The sequence below is a fragment of the Carassius gibelio genome, chromosome B22 (genome assembly GCF_023724105.1).
Source record: "Carassius gibelio isolate Cgi1373 ecotype wild population from Czech Republic chromosome B22, carGib1.2-hapl.c, whole genome shotgun sequence".
Lineage (NCBI taxonomy): Eukaryota > Metazoa > Chordata > Actinopteri > Cypriniformes > Cyprinidae > Carassius > Carassius gibelio.
This window is the reverse complement of record NC_068417.1, coordinates 15,002,671-15,016,030: the sequence shown is the minus strand read 5'-3', so window position 1 is coordinate 15,016,030 and position 13,360 is coordinate 15,002,671. Positions and strand designations below refer to the sequence as shown.

The window sequence follows — 13,360 nt, the reverse complement described above, 5'->3', positions numbered from 1 at the left end:
TCTTGATTGATAGCTTCTTGTTTTCGGTAAATACGTCTGCTATGTCCAGTGTTCGGGGGGTAACGAATTACAAAGTTGGTACTTATCGCAACATTGTCAATCCCATCATCAATTGAAAACGCTAATTTATTCAAACGTCTCGCTACCGAACTACCTACAGTAGCTTAATTTGTGGAGGACGAAGAAAAAGCACACATTTGGTAAATGAGCCAGTGAGAAATAATAACTTTTAAGTAGGGTCCAGTGCTTTTATAATGGTACCGGTGCCTAAACGGTGCCTGAACCGATACTTTAAAAAAAAGAACCACAAAAAAAAAAAAAATTATGCATAACATTAAAGAACATTACAAATATTTAAAATAAATCCATAGCTTTCAGCTTGGATGCTCTCATTTCCCAAGTTGTGCTTCCCTTACTCTAAGGCTAATAAATGTATTTCACAATCTGGGTCATTATTTAATACAAAACCACACATAATGTTTCTGCTGTATCTCTGTCACTCACTCTGATATTTAGTTAAGATGAGTTCCATCTTTCACTGTCTTTAATCAGTTCTGTGAATTACTGTATGCTCATTCTTTATAAAGTAGCAACAACGTCATTTTAAAATACAGTACTGTGCAAAAGTCTTATGGAAAATTAGTATTTTCACCCCAAAATTTAGTATTAAATTAACACATATGAACGAACACATACTTTAATTACACTTATTTAAATATACTTAATTTAATCATACGTACTTTATACATACACTAGCTACTGTGCAAAAGTCTTTAGAGATGGGGTGAAAATACTAATTTAGGTACAGGTTAACACCTGATGGTATTTCTTCTGGGCTTTTAAATTACAACAAATGTGTTTTAGAAACACACGGTTATAACAGCCAGAGAAAAGACTAAGACAGAAATCAAGGGTCAAGAGCCCAACTAAAGCAAACACTGATCTCTAACATGGTTACTTCAAATGAAACAATAAATCAACATCTAAACCTTAGTTCATTCTCAATAAGATCTTCTGTAGACGTCTGACAGAAATAAAGTCAGTCTGGTTATTAATAAGTGGAGCTGCTGATGCTGTTTGTGGGTTGTTTAATCAGATCTTGAGAGATTTCATGTATTTTATTTCAGTTGATTTCATCTAAGTCTGTGTCTGAAGTCAGTTGTAGTAGTTCTTGTGTTTCTCTTTTCTTCAGTGATTCTGTTTGTTAACAGCAGCTGTTCATCACTAATTCTCAATCAGCACTTAGTTAATCACTTAATAACTTGAATGCAAAGTTTTAAAACTTACAGGGTTTAAATCAAGGCAATCTGTTTACTCAAACGGGTTTGAGTTAAGTTAACTTGTCGGGTTTTACAGTGTATGATGCAGTCACACATTTAGCAATAATTGCTAGTTCTGTTTGTTGATTCAGGGTTAGCATCATCTGAGGTTCTCTGAGGGTTCAGCATCATCTCTTCTCAGGTGTTCTGGATCCAGACTGGAGCTTGTGTAAATCCTAGTTACCACGCAACATAGAAACAAAATAGAGACATCATTAGCATAGCTGCTGATCCAACAAAGTAAAATTAGTTTAACCCAAGCTAATTAATAAAAATGCACATTTGATCAGATGCAAATACACTCACAATTTAAAAGATACATTATTCGTATGCTTGGCAAATATCAAAAGCATTAATACATATTCTAACATTTGTTTTATCTGAGAGATAGGTGAACAACTCTAAAATAATAATAATAAATACAATAAAATAAAATATGTACAATGGTCTCTTCTATATATATTTTTTTCAATATTTAGCATATACTTAAGTACACTATTACAAGGATAACATCTAGTAATATTTTAAATGTGACTTCTTTTATTTTGTTTGTTAATAAATATGACACTCCAGTTAACATTATACAGTGCCATCCATTTAAAAGAGGAAGCATGAATAGGTTTTCTGTTGATATGATTTCAAACAAAGCGGTTATTGAATTTGTTCTCAACAATCAAAATCCCTTCTACTGAGACAGAATTGTTAGACCTGTAAAATTGAAACAATATTAAAGCTTTGCTCCCAATACCTCGTGTTTTTTATTTTTTTATTTTTTTATTGTAGTAAGTATGAACGAGAAAAATATATAGTGGCTTTAAATAAAATGGGCAAGTGAAATAAATAGTAAAGTATTCTTTGAAATTATAAGAGAGACTGGGACGGGGTTGCTATAATTTAAAACACTCCGGAGCAGAAGGTGGCGGTAATGCACCTATTTGTGTTGGTGCCAGCCACCAAAGTCAAGAAGAAGAAGAAGATAAACAAGATGAAAGAGGCTTTAAAAAAATGATGGAATGGGTCTCCCATTGCGTGTTTTCTTCGTGCCTGGTAAAACATTTGCTAATTTATTTTCTATAATCTGCTTTTCTATAAACGACAAAGTAATAAAGGGCAAAACTGCGTATTATGCTGCATGGCAAGAATTTATGCAATAGTTATTAACGTTATATAAGTTTATATAAAGTAGGTTAAATCAAACTTTCCCGCCAGAGCTCGTCATATTACCATAAATGATAAAGAATCAACGTGTTCGCCGTTTTAATTGGTTATATCATACGGTAACCTTTTCGGAGATTTTATTGCTGAGTTTAGAAAACCGCGGTCAAGCCTGGCGCACTTTAGAAAGATATGGCGTTTATATGGCGTTTATTTAGTCTCAAAACTCGCGCACGTAAAATCTAGGCGCCGTGCACAGGATACGAGGGCAAAGAACAGCATCCGCGCGCGGGCGCATTTCTGCACCGCGAGCGCTCAGAAAGTATCCGCGAGCGTTTCTGCTCCGCGAGCGCTCAGAAAGTATCCGCGCGCGTTTCTGCTCCACGCGCACAAATACTGTCTCGCGAGCACGGGGCTGTGATGCACTCTCGCTCGTTCGGAACATGTTTTACAGCACTCGCATGATCATTCCCCACGCTCTCGCGCTCGATCTGCTCTCACCTGCTGCTTTTGCTCGCTCGAACAAATTTAGTTTTGGCAGTCGAGGGGCGGGGCTTACTGTTTTTATAACCTCAAATGTCATTGGTTACTTCCCCTTTTCCGGAAGTCTGTTGTGATTGGACACCTGTTATAAGATGAAACATGGCTTCATCAACGGAACAAATGCGTGTGAGTTATCACTTAATTAGTTTTTGTTTTGTTTTATTTATTAATTGTTGTTTATTAATGTGTAATGTGATTAAATGCATGGTTACCATATAATAGGTTCTTATTAGATTCTACATCAGTCTTATGCATTGTGTTACATACCGTACCATTCTTGTGGTACTAGTGATTGCATTCTTGTTGTTAAGAGATATTTACAGACTGTAATGACACATTTCCATGGTTATTCGCATTGTAAATCTACCAAAATGATTATAAATTGACATTTTATATTAATAGCACTATGATTTGTCTTATTTGCATTCAAATATTTAAAAAATAAATTGGAACAAAACGGGAATGTAAAGTCACCACTACACACAGAACCACTACACTCCCATTCTATATACGTTTAAACTATATTGGTATGTATTATATCATATTGGTTCTGAGAAGCTCAGAAATTTAAAGTGTCCATTAAATCGTTGTAAATATAACAAGGGCTTTGGATGAAAAATAAATTGTTTTATATCAATAAGCAAGATTTGTTGTTAAGCTTTTTGTTATCATCCTGTGTATTACTAATATGCCAATTTTGAGTGGTTTATTATATGTTCTGTTAAATGTAAAAGGGGTTCTTGCTTCTCAAGGTAAGAGACACTACACAGCATGAGTGAATGCACCCTTCTGAAACCCTACAAATTCTGAAATTTGTCTTTACATCTAAGACACCTTTAGTTTTTTTTTTAAAGATATGTTATGTTTACATGGTGTGTAATCATTTATGCTGTGTATTGTACTTTAATTTCTCTCTTGTTAGGTTAGTATAGCTTACAAAAAGTTAGATGATTAAGATAAATATGTAATATTTTAAAAAACTAATGTTGCTGGGTTTTGTTCCTCTGTATTCTGCAGCAAATTCTGAAAAGGCATCTTTTGGAGGAGCTTTTGAGATCTCCACTTGACTTGGATTACATGGAGTGTGTGTGCCGCCAGCAGCTGTACCTCCTGCAAGCTCTCTCAAGACATGCAGAAATACCTTACGAAATCATTCAGGCTCTGCAGGCAGTGTTTGAACTAGTTAGACAACCACCATATTCCACAGCTCCACATGCAGTAGTGAATTCAACTGTTGGTCTGAGAGGACGTCCAAGGTTTGCAATTGAAAGAGAAGAGTTAGCAGAGATGCTGCAGACAAACCTTCCTGTCCATTACATTGCAAAAATGATTGGTGTTTCCACAAGAACCATCTTTAGAAGGATGAACGAGTTTGGCCTTTCGATCTCAGGGATGTATAGCTGCATCACTGATGAGGAGTTGGATAACCTTGTGAGAAGCATTAAGGATGATATGCCTGTTGCTGGTTACAGAATGGTCAGAGGGAGGTTGTTGTCTTTAGGAATGCGTGTGCAATGGCAGAGAATAGCTGCCTCAATGCACCGCGTTGATTCAATTGGAATCCTTTCGAGATTGGCCAGGTTGGGATGTGTGGTGCGGCGAACGTACTCTGTTAGAGGGCCCCTTTCCCTTGTGCACATAGACACAAATCGATATGGTAAGTTATGTATGGTGTGTGTATGTGCGTATGTATATATATATATATATATATATATATATATATATATAATGTATGTCTGTGTATAATTTTAAGATTTTTTTTTTCTTGTAAATAGATAAAACATTGTAATATTTGGTGGTGTGGATGGTTATTCCAGGAAGGTATGTTTACAGTGTTGAGATATATATATATATATATATATATATATATATATATATATATATATATATATATATATATATATATATATATATATAAATAGTGTCACTGTTCATCTGGTATCAAAATTATTCCAGTCACTAATTCTATGAAAAAAAATATATTCTTAGCATGTAAAATTAGCATGAAAATTAGCATGTAATACATTTATTTCCAATGCATGTTATATTTTCTCCTACGTATATTTACTTAGTAGCATTTTGTGTTTGCAGGTCATGTACTTAAAAGCAGCAACTAACAACCGGGCATCGACAGCATACCACTTCTTCTCAGAAGCAGTCCAGACATTTGGCTTACCATCTAGGTGAGTATAGTAAAGAAAAGGCATTTGAATTTTATGTCTGGAAATGTATTGTACTATAACAAAATAAATTAGGGTCAGGGGAGACCAAGGAGTGGAGAATGTACAGATAGCCAGGTTCATGTTTTCTTCAAGAGGCACGGACCGAGGAAGTTTCATATCCGGGAAAAGTGTCCATAATCAAAGGTAAATTACTGTCTGAAATTTCACAAATGAAAAGACTTATATTTTGTAACTTCAGTAATCTTTAGGTAGCTCTTCAATGTCACTTACGTAACAAACTACTTTACATTTGTTAGTAATTGATCTCAAATGCCTTTCACTGCATTTAAACCTAATTACGGTTTCAAATAGGATTGAGCGCCTCTGGCGTGATGTTAGAACCATGGTGACTAACAAGTACTCGGACACACTGCACTCCCTAGAGGCAGAAGGATTGCTGGACTTATCAGTGGTCGAGGACCTTTTCAGTGTGCACTACACTTTTCTCCAAAGACTTCAGGCAGACTTGGACACATTTTCCGAAGCCTGAAATCATCATCCACTCTCCTCAGAGGGCAATCGAAGTCCAGAGCAACTGTGGCAGATTGGAATGATGCACATAAATATTGACCCATCGGAGAGATACGAGGTATGATGACCCTGCTTTAGATACTCTACTGCTGTTTATGTATTCCTCCAAGTTGATTTTTGACTATGTATTCAATTTCTGTACCTTCAGGACATGGAAGAGCCAGATCTAGACTGGGCGAAGCAGCTTCTTATGATGCCTGTGAAGATTTCTGAGTTGTTGTTCCTGAATTTGAAAGCCCTTTGTGTTCAGATGGGTTGAGGGCTCTCGAACACCTGCTTAATTCCACTGGTCCCAATATCCCTGTTAAAGAACTGTATTTGCTTTGTCGGGAGTTTGTTTCAACAAATATGGTGTAATAATTTAACAAAACACACCAATCAAGCATAAAGACAGTACTGCAGCTAACAGCTTTATTTTGCATTGAAGCCTACTGTATATTGTTATACATTTTCATTTCCAAATTGAGTTTTGGAACGATACAGCAGCAATCTTTGCTGCATTTTTTTGCAATGCATGTCAATGATAAACAAAACTAAATAATAATAAAAAAAAGCTGCATTTAAATATGTAAAAGCTACTGGATCTCTATCCTTTTAAATAACTAACACTATAACAATAAGAGAGAGAACACAGTTCAAGGAGTAAACGCTATATTAGGAATCCAGCTCATGAACGACCGAATTCTCTGCTATTGCTCACAGCCTGCCTCATAATGTCGAGGAACTCCGTGCAAGTTAGAGGTGGGCAGATCGATACTAATATCGATAATATCGATACCAACGGGAAAATATCGATACTTAAGTTTCAGTTTCTCTCGTTTTGCGACCTGGCCGTGTTTGTCAAAATGCTGCTACTGTCACAGAGCAGAGCAAGCTCTCAAGAGTGCTGCTCGTGCTCGACACTGCTCTCCGCCCCCTCTCCTGTGTTGTACCGTCACGTGACTCACCACTAGCGCTACCACCAGCAGTCAGGCGCGCGCACCGCTCAGCCGCGCATTTCTAACAGCAGTCAGTCAGAGGCGGAGAGAAAGAGGAGCGTTGTATGGCTGTATTTTCAGGCCGATCTACCCTTTTTGTGTTAGCTGTGAAAGTGATACTAGTTTCTATATTTAAACTACACCTAGATGTGCACCAGACTTAATTATTTTTATTATTTATTATTTTATCAATAGCTGATTCTCCAAGAGCAGTGGATATTACAAGGCGCCTATCAGAAATGATTGTGAAGGACCTGCAGCCTCTTTCCATAGTGGAAGATGTCAGCTTCAGGAATTTTGTACAAGAAGAATTTGTTTCACATTGTGAAGTAAAACTTTGTGACTTTATTTTAGAAAAAAATCCTGAAAAGAAGTGCACTAAAGAGGAGAAACATTTTTTTATTAACATGCTACTTGAAAAGAGAATTTGTTTTTACATTTTTTTTTTATATTTGTGAAGTAATAATTTTGTAACTTTGTTTATTTAAATAAATCAGAAGTAACCAAAAGTTGTTTCTGAACAAAAGCTTTCGTAGTACTGATTAATAACCCAAAATGCAAATCACAAAAACAATTAAAAGTCATGAAAATTCATTTAGATTTAGGTTGAAGACGCATCCACCTTAATTATTAAAAAGTATTGGTATTAGTATCGGTATCGGCGATACTGGCCCTGTATTTACTTGGTATCGGATCGATACCAAATCTAGCGGTATCGCACACCTCTAGTGCAAGTCCCTAGGTGCCTAGTAGGCAAGGTCACAGTACAGGAACATGCATTTACAAGAGGGTAGCATAAATTGTGCTCACCATATTGTAGCTGACAGTCATGATCAAATTCTATGTGTATTTTAAAATTTTCTCTTTGTGCAGACGTAATGGGAACATGTCCCTGACCAGTAAGCCACTGCATGAAGCTGCTGACGGTGATCTGGTCTTGTTCTGCATTTTCTTTTGTACGGTCCTCCGTTTCATCTACCTTTTTGTTGTCGTCCTCACCTCTGCTCTCCCTACCACTGCTCACTTCTTCTGCACGAAAAAAAAACAAAACAAAAAAACACTTGTGTCTAAGCCTTTACAATACCGGACATTGTATTTTTTTAAATCGTGACTGAGGGCAACATGCTCAAACTGATATAATTTTAATATAATTTAGAATATTGAAAAATGTTACCACCTTCTTCAAGGCTTTGAATGAAGTCCTGTAAGTAGTTCACAATTCTTGATTCTCTCTGCCGCTTTACCGAACCCACCTCACTTAAAACGGGTAACAGGGCCATCGTGAGAAAATCTGCATCAGGCTGCAAAGAACAACCTTTTATTAGACAAAACTCAAAAGCAACTATAAAAAAAAAAAAATGCAAGTAACAACACTTACTTTTGTGAAATGGCCAGGAACAAATAAAGGCTGAAATAAAGGCTGATTTTGTTTCACCATTTTATGGAGGCCATAGAGCTCTAATCCTTTGCACATCTGCTGCAGCATTGGTAGGATTCGCACACAAGAATGCAGGACAACAGCACTGTATATAAAAGTAAATCCAGGAAAAAAGTAAGTGTACAAAAACTTGTTCATAAAGGTTAATAAAAGTGGTTGGTTCGCACAAAAGAGACCGAGTATGGAACATTAATAACCCTTTAGTATCCAGAAAAAAAAAAGTTACAAGTCCACAATGGACAAAAATGCCAGTGTCAAAAAAAACTGTCAAATATTTGAAGCACAGACTTAATGTTGGACACATTTTAAAGACCCATGGCAGATAAATGTTGAAGAAACAGTTATAGCTAGAAACCCATTCAAAGTTATATTAAGTTTAAGATTATGATTTATGAAGAATTTTATATAAAATATATTTTATGAAACATATTTAACTCTAAAACTGCTACAAAATTAAAGCGAAAAATCTAAACAAGTCATGTTCCAAATGTGAGGTAGAAAAAAATTTGGGCGCAGTAAGGGATTTTACCCATTAGATGCCAGCAAAACTCCACTTGTGCACAAAGTGGTTGGATTTGGGATTTGCAGTATTTAGATTTTGGGATTTTCTTTAAAATATTACAAGCACACAAACGTACACACCAGTTAAATCAAAGTAAAAACTGGGTTTATACTTTAACTGAATCTCCATAAGATTGGAAAAGCATTAAAAAAAAAAAAAAAAAACGATTTTAGAAACTGTTATTTAACAGTTTAGGTCTATATTACAGAGTTCTAACCCTAATGGGTGGATTCGGAAGAAAAAGAGCCAGATTAAAACATCACAGATTCACATTATACCTGAGAATGTCCTCCTTTCTCTCACACGTTAGAGGTCCAGTGTATCCACATGCTACAATTCCTTCAGAAAGGTCAAGTAAGGCTGTAGCGTCTGCGGTCTCAATCTAATGAAATACAACCAATACTTTCATCTGTAATTTGGTTTGACTACAACCTAAATTATAAATAAATACGTGTATATTTTGGTGACAGAGTTTAATTAGAAAACCTTAGCAATAAGATCTAGCAGGTCTGCATCTGTTACATCAGCCTTTGACAGCTGATCTTTATTGATCTCCCCGGAAGAGATGAAATTGTACATCCACTCCATGAAAAAGTTAGGTGGAGGGCCATCCTGTGTAATGCTCACAGCCATTATTTCACCAACTGTCCCAAAGTACATCATGAGCCGTTCATAAATGGGCAAAATGGCATTAAATGAAAAACTCCAGTATAGACATACCTGAAATTGTCATTCTGAAATTCTGTAATCGAATACTTCAGATTTTTCCCAAAATTCCCTCCCTCGAAGAATTTTGCCTCAATCCCGGCCATCATTTCTGTGAAAAAAATTACACCATCAGTATTAATAGACAAAGGAACTGAAGTTAGTTAAGAAAATTGTGACTATTTTATAAAAGTGCATAAATGTATGCAATGGCACTGCTGTATATAACGAAGACAAAACATACCGGTCAGGAATTCTTTCATAAGAGCACCACTGTCTATCCCAGGCTCTCCAATGAAAGTAACTCTGAGGGGATTCTTTGGAGACGACTTCTTCTGCCGCTTCCATTGTGCCAAGCCTCGGTTGAACATGTCCTCCCTTGTGACACAGACACTGAAAATGGTTGTAGGGTCTATTGCCTCTTTAAGTTTGCTGACTAATTCTGTAAGGCTTGAGAAAAAGAAAAAATACAGAAGCATTATTTGGTTTTTGGACCTGGAAAAAATGGCACTATAACTTAAACTTAAATTCACCTGTTTTGATTGTCTTCGTGTTGTTCTGTAATTTCCAAATCTATGTTTGGTCTATCTTGAATTCTGAAAGTAAGAATACAATTTAGCTGAATGCAAATACAAGGCAGAACATACAGGACAAGGTACCTTACAAGTGCAGGGAAATACATAAAACCAAAATAAAAACCATCATTATCAAGTAAAAATGAACTACCTTTATGACAACAAATTAACCTGAAAATAAAATGTACTTTTTATACTCCTTACATAACATTTCCTTCTATAAAACTACACTAAATAGTCCTGCATGCATTGGTCTTACCTTGACATCAATCACTGCTGGAGAAGAATCCAACTCATCCCTTAACTGTGGATGTAAACCAATGGAAAATATATGATTTCATGTGAGAAATCACTTCAAAGTTTTTAATTTAAAAATGACTCCTTACATTCCCACTAAAACTATAAATTGAAGAAGTAGATGGCTCTTCTGTATCTGTAGGGTACTTTATATAAATTACAGTTGTCAGATATGGCTGCATTAATAAGGGTAACACAAAATAAATGTCTTGTACCAATTAAATTAGTAGACTTTAATTTTAGAGTATTCTGTAGAGGCATGATATACAGACAGCCCTTTCCTCCTGCAGTTTTGATGAGATAGGACCCGGGGTATCCTTCAGCTTCCGGCGCAACAATGTTCAGCTTTCGCTGACCTGATCCGCCTGAGTGAAAAAGATCAGAATCCACTATCAGCTATTTATATGGAAAAATAAAAGTTTCAGAAATTAAATAATATTCTATTTCACTCTTAGCATTGATAGCCAAGGTAAACTAAGATAAACTAATTTTGTGAGTACTTTTAAAGAGGTCATACTTTTAGCAGAGATGCCCATCAAATTAACAATCCAGTCTAGTGATGTGTAAAGTTGAAGTCACAATAAAATTTAAATATCAACCAAGTTATCTTACCAACAGCTTTATAGAGCATCCAGGCTCCCTCCAATGAGTCCATTTTTGTATACATCTCCAACAATAGCTTTCTGGAGGTATTAAATTCAAGCTTTATTAAAACAAAACTGGTTAAATGAACAGTAATTTTAAAAAGGGCCCATTTATATGTAAAACTTGAAGTGCCAGACCTCAGAGTGGTCAGCATCCTCCGGGATGATAATAGTCCTCCGTCCTAATCCAGCCTGTAAAAGTAACAGCTCATCCGAGGCTTTTGGGGTCCTTTCAACACTTTTATTTAGGAGGAAAAACTGGATTGGCGTTGACCTGGCATGCCTTTTTTTAGGAGTAGGGATAAAGCCTTTTCGTCCCTTGAACAGACCAGGGAATGCTCTGAAAGGAAAAACTGATGGGTCAATGTTGTAATATTCACTTCAGTCAGTCTTGAAGCATAATACCAAAGGCCTCATCTAAACTGCCCATTTCAACACAGTTATAACCTAAAAAGGTTTAGGAAGTTATGCTTGAGACTTATACCCAAGGCTTGCTTTATGCTACTTGAGGATTGATACTGTAGGTATTTTAACAATGTCTTAATGTTACATCTTTATATTATGTATGTTATTATTATTATTGGTCTACCAGTATTTATTAGCACATAGTGAGAAAGAACGAGAATTTTAAGAGTTTAAATTCTCATAATGTGAATGATAACATTTGATTATTTGACAGATCCAAACCTGGCCATACTCTGGTCCACTGAATTTCCCGATGCAACACTAATGGGCCGCTGTAGTCTCATTGTAGTCTGCACCCTGTCACCAGGGTTTGCCTGACCCTGTATCATCCTGCCTGCTGTGACCTGCTCTCTCTGAACCTGCCCTTCAGCTGTTGAAACCATTCAAAACTGTATACAAAACTGAAGCCTTTGTGTCTATACGTATTAAAAAGCAATATTATTATGGCCAATCATAATCATTACATTCCAATGTAAGAAAGGTCTGCAACGTTTAATTCAAAGAAATGCCACACAAAAATGAATTTACCCATCTGTGATGGTGAGCTTGACTCACTAGTTAGGGCATTGCGTAAAAGGGACACAACGTGCCTGGCAGCATTCTGCAACTCGGCCTAAATTAAATTAATAAAGAAAGCATCATTAGCCCCAACTTTAAGAACAAAGTAGCAAGAACACCACATATATATATTCTAAAATAGTATTGAAATTATTACACTATTACACTGTTTATCTATTAAACAAGTAATCGCAACAAGAAGCTTCTTGTTACTAAGTTAGTCCATTTATTTTCTTTATGATAGAGAATCAATGCACTAAATTTACAAATATTTTATATATATATATTTTTTTTTACAACTACTACATACATGAAGCATGGTAATATGTTTATGATTGTTGTGGTTAGCTGCAAGCTAGTTAGTTAACAGTCTTTTACTGAACAGAAATCGCATCTTAATGGCCTGCTGATCTCCACCTTTACAATGTTTTCAAATAAGTAATACAAATCATAAAGTGTCAAAAAAAAAAAAAAAAACATTTTAATTTGGCAATCACGTACCTCTCTTTGACTATCCATCTTTCTTGACGAATCTTGATCGTTTATATCAGCTGTCGTTCCTTTGACGTACTTGATTGAAAATCACAGGTGTCCAATCACAACAGACTTCCGGAAAAGGGGAAGTAACCAATGACATTTGATTTTATAAAAACAGTAAGCCCCGCCCCTCGACTGCCAAAACTAAATTTGTTCGAGCGAGCAAAAGCAGCAGGTGAGAGCAGATCGAGCGCGAGAGCGTGGGGAATGATCATGCGAGTGCTGTAAAACATGTTCCGAACGAGCGAGAGTGCATCACAGCCCCGTGCTCGCGAGACAGTATTTGTGCGCGTGGAGCAGAAACGCGCGCGGATACTTTCTGAGCGCTCGCGGAGCAGAAACGCGCGCGGATACGGATACGAAATGCGCCCGCGCGAGGATGGCATTTTGCGCGCGGATCCTGTTCTTTGCCCTCGTATCCTGTGCACGGCGCCTAGATTTTATGTGCGCGAGTTTTGAGACTAAATAAACGCCATATCTGTGCTCAGCCTCGCTATACGGGAGCGCGTGCTCTTCTGGCAGAAGTGCCCTTAGGACCCATATAAGGAAATTCCGCTCCATCTAACATCACACAGAGCCATACTCGAAAAAAAACTTTCAGAAACTTGTGACAAACCGGAAGGAGTATTTTGGGAACAAAAATACTCCTTCAAACGTACAACTTAATTTTTGAAACTTTGTCCATGCTTAGCATGGGAATCCAACTCTTTAACAGTGTAAAAAACTCAGTATGCATGAAATAGCATTTCACCCCCCCTTTAAAGAGTTGGATTCCCATGCTAAACATGGACAAAGTTTCAAAAATTAAAGAGCCAGTAAGATGAAAATTCTA

General features: G+C 36.5%; 2 protein-coding genes and 2 long non-coding RNA genes across 4 annotated transcripts in view; 2 read left to right on the top strand and 2 right to left on the bottom strand.

Annotated features, from left to right (window-relative positions):
* The window catches only part of LOC127987218 (SLAM family member 9), a 198,872-nt gene that overhangs the window by 63,740 nt on the left and 121,772 nt on the right, over window positions 1-13,360 (bottom strand). The gene's annotated exons all lie outside the window — the stretch shown is intronic.
* The window catches only part of LOC127987197 (uncharacterized), a 46,889-nt gene that overhangs the window by 19,122 nt on the left and 14,407 nt on the right, over window positions 1-13,360 (top strand). The window lies entirely within an intron of this gene.
* On the top strand, window positions 4,970-6,344 carry LOC127987242 (uncharacterized). The gene is made up of 4 exons (XR_008161117.1): window positions 4,970-5,200; window positions 5,273-5,383; window positions 5,552-5,828; window positions 5,919-6,344. It is a non-coding gene; the product is annotated as an uncharacterized LOC127987242 (long non-coding RNA).
* On the bottom strand, window positions 9,168-12,039 carry LOC127987263 (uncharacterized). Its single transcript, XR_008161141.1, has 4 exons — window positions 11,962-12,039; window positions 9,986-10,048; window positions 9,697-9,902; window positions 9,168-9,564 (listed from the first exon to the last, which is right to left on the bottom strand). It is a non-coding gene; the product is annotated as an uncharacterized LOC127987263 (long non-coding RNA).